Source organism: Bactrocera neohumeralis, unplaced genomic scaffold (genome assembly GCF_024586455.1).
Source record: "Bactrocera neohumeralis isolate Rockhampton unplaced genomic scaffold, APGP_CSIRO_Bneo_wtdbg2-racon-allhic-juicebox.fasta_v2 ctg7062, whole genome shotgun sequence".
Taxonomy (NCBI): Eukaryota; Metazoa; Arthropoda; class Insecta; order Diptera; family Tephritidae; genus Bactrocera; species Bactrocera neohumeralis.
Window position 1 is genome coordinate 2,048 of NW_026093878.1, and position 4,043 is coordinate 6,090.

The 4,043-nt window shown below is 30.6% G+C and overlaps 1 long non-coding RNA gene across 1 annotated transcript; it reads left to right on the forward strand.

Moving 5' to 3' along the window:
- Positions 1–1,891: 1,891 nt before the first annotated feature.
- On the forward strand, positions 1,892–2,783 carry LOC126767490 (uncharacterized). The gene is made up of 3 exons (XR_007669106.1): positions 1,892–2,221; positions 2,649–2,676; positions 2,744–2,783. It is a non-coding gene; the product is annotated as an uncharacterized LOC126767490 (long non-coding RNA).
- Positions 2,784–4,043: the final 1,260 nt, after the last annotated feature.

Here is a 4,043-nt window from a genome sequence, read left to right on the forward strand (position 1 = left end):
AATGCACTATCTTTGTATACTTCCCGCGGGTATGCCGGTCACCAAGGATGAAATGTGTTGAAAGCAAAAATAAATTAAACTTCAACAATGGCTGCGGCTAAAACTCGTATTGCACGCAAACTATTTTTTTGGTATTTTCTTCACTTTTCTGGAGCTCATTCAGTGGCCTACAGATGCACACATCCATACTCCCAAACTTATGCGTACGATTATCATATTGGCCTCTAGTGAAAAAAATAGAAGAGCTTCCTGATTTAAGTGTATGTGTTTGCATATATTTTAGTAATATTTCTTGTATTTCTATGAAAATTAATTGTTTTGTGGGCTTGGAAGACTTCTAAATATTTTTCCGGTAAGTCGGAAACTGGTCCCAAATAAGAGACATGATAAAACTAACACCGAAATTTCAATTCTTTTGTTTAGTTATTTGATTTTTTTAAAACAGTTGGGAGTCATTCTCAAAAATATTTGTTAAACAGTTAAACTTTTTCAAACTATTCACTTTGTTACGCAATATCACTTAATTGGTGTAATGGCGTTTTAAAACCATGATTTGGTAAAAAGATATTTTCGTTTTGATACCAATTGTGTTAAAGCTGGTTTAACATATTATGAATACGAGTATTGTAAACCAAACTATTAATTTGTTGCCACGGTCACACAATTTTATCGATTTACTACTTTGCCTAAAAATGTTATTGTCCAAGACGAAACACTGTGGTTTACTTAATTTCATTCAGTTATGTCTTACAGGCTGTTTGTCAGGCCATTAGATAAAACATCCAAAATCACCCCAAGTAGGCTAGGTAGCTTTACTCTGCGTCCGAAGTCTAACTAGTTAAACTAACCTAATGGGGAGGTAGTAGTATTTTCCATTCCTAAGTATTCCGTCTGAAATATTTCGTGCGAGTTTTTTATCAGAGTTAAAACATTAAAATAATAATTACCATTTCACAAAGAAATACTTAGGGCCTCGTACGGAATTTGCAAAGTTATTCCTGTATTTACCATACCTTAAAACTGTTTGGCTAGATACATTCTACCTACGAATTATGGACTTTTAGGATTGACTTTGGCCAATATCCCATGAGATGGTTCGAAAAGATAAACAAGAAAACTGAATATGTTAAGCTCAAGAAGACGATATGAGCAATTAATAGTAATAGTAATTAATCCAAAAAATCTTACAATAACTTGCTTGATATTGGAAGATCTAACATATCTCAAGTTCCGGCTATGATTCAGCTACCGCAACTAGACACCAATATCATTCAAAATTAGATTAATTATTCTCATGGCCAGAAGGGGTGAATATTTTATATTCTGTACATATAATTTTTAAAAGTTTGCCACTTTTTTGTATTTCTTGACTCGCATATCGTATATTTAACATTTTAGATCATTTTTTATGTCCATGTCCGTTTATTGAAATCCATTAAAAAGTAAGTAAGAAAATGTTTTTGGTAGTAAGAACATTGCCAACATCCAGCTTTAGATATTCCTGCCGGGTGTTTTGGTGCTCTTTATGTTTATCTTCCTTCGGTAAAGGAAGTACAATACCATTACCAACTCAGAAATTTGGTGATGTTGACAGCGACAGCTAATTTTTTGTTCGGTTTGGTTTTAGAATCTTTCCGTTTTTATAAATTTTTGCAATTTACTAGCTTTCATACCTCTTTTGTTTATTCACAACTCGGGTTCGGGTTCGACATATTATGAAAGCCTTTGGTGGGTGATGCATGCTTCTAATCGGTCAGCTGTAATTGAAGCAGAAAGATAGTAAAAAAACGAATCACCTACCCTGCGAACCACGGCTACCCGCTTGAGACAAATATTCCAATCCAACTACACATTTTTTCTCTATACACTAACATCAACGCAGATTTTCGGGTTATTTTTTGTTTACCTAAATGCGATGAAAAAAAGTTTCTTTCATCTCTTGATTTATTTGAATGAGTGCGAAGGAGAAAACATTATTGTCAATAGTGACAATAGAAAATCCCAAAAAGGGTAATAAAAAAACGATTGAAAGCCGCATGCCGTTCGTGATCGTACCATCGTAAAGGAGGCTCGAACGACAAGAAGGTAAGTAAATGAATTTTATGTGATTTTTTAACAATATTTTGGAACTAATTACTTCATTTATTTTTATAGCATTGGAAATTGGAAGTAGCAGCAGCAGCTATGTATATCATCAGAAGCGGCAAATATCAATTGTTAAGTAAGTATGTGAAAAAAGTGTGTGTACTTTGAAATTGGACTGCGCAGTCCCTATAATACGCAAAAATAAATACATACATACATACGTATATGAACATATGTATTTTATGCGTTTAAGGCGGCCTGCACAATCCAAAATAATATGTGAAAACAAATGTTTGCTTTATATTTTAAATAATCAGATAATATTATTCTTTTATTTCAGATATTATTATGATTTTTATTTAATTATTCTTTCTTTTCAGATTTTATCACTATTTTTATTTAATTAATCTTTGCTTTCAGAGTAAATCCTATTTGTATTTAATATAATTTATTCTTTCAGATAATATTAATCTTTTTTACAGATATTATTATCATTTTATACAATTAATCTTTCTTTTTCTTTTAGATATTACAAATTCAATGTAATTATTATTTATTTTCAGGTGTTAATAATCTTTACTTTATTTTCAGGTATTTGTCTTTATTTTATTTTCAGGTATTTGTGTTTTATAATATTTTTACACTCTTTTATTTTCAGGTATTTGTCTTTTATAATATTTTTCCACTCTTTTATTTTCAGGTTGTAATAATTTCTTTCTTTAATTAATCAGATATTAATTATTTTTTTAAATTAAACATATTTTTATTTATATATAAATTATAATAAATTTTATGTAAAAATGTAAAAAATAAAATAAAATAACAATTTTAAAAATTAAAAAGTTTTCTTTTAAATTTTAAAAGTAGGAATTAAAAAATGCAACCCTGCATCAGCTATTTAAAAAGAGAAAATGCAACCCTGCATCAGCCGTCGATTGGGGATATTAGAGCAGGACAGATATACTTTTTTATATGACACTGCTGAATGAGCGCAAGAAAGATGTATGATCACATGTATACGTACGTGAGTGGGAGTGGTACATGTTTACCCTATGGATTACCCACATTATTACCCACTGATTATCCGGTTTTTTTCCCGCTCATGATTTGCAGGGTAGTCATCCCATATACTATACACATACGCTATGTGCTTGAGCAAATAACATTGGATGGTGAACAGTGCCGATGGCATGAAAAATTTTTCAACGATGCGAAGACATGTGCAGAGTGAGGTTCGTAAAATTTTGGTAAACAAACACCTTCGCTACCATAGCACTGTCAAAAAAAGAGAAGTAAAAACGACAGATATAGGAAAAAATGTTCTACTGAGCTTAATTAAAATTCAACAGCATACATTGATCGAATTTTCATGTGGAGTTTGTATGACTTAATTCTTTTTTCGCTGGTTGCATTAAATTGGCATAGATTTGTGACTGATAGGACATACATATATATTCAATTATTTCCATAGACTATAATAAAAAAATACCAAATTGATTTAAGAGTTTAGTTTACTTTATTATAACAAGCTAGGAGAACCATCCCTTTTAATATAGAATTGGTGTTTAGATAAAGTTTATCTGAGAATCTTTGGTTCTTGTTTATTAATTGCAGTCTGAAGTTATAAGACAAACAGAGGGATCAATTAATTTTTAGAACAAAGATAATAATTTTTTACACATAAAAATCTTCCGATTTAAAATAATTGGAAGTATGATCCTTTGTTTAACTAAGATTTCCAATTTTACATTAAAAGGCCGAACTGCAGAACTGAGACAAGCAAAGCATCAAAAATGTATCGGAATAAATCTTAAAATTAATTTTAATGGATTACAGTATGAATTTTAAGGAATCGTGTAAATTAGAGTGCAGGTTTACCGGCGAAGGGGTTTGGTAAGGTTACCAAACACAAACTATTATATCCCAATTCCAAATTTAACGCTTAACAGCACAAAAAA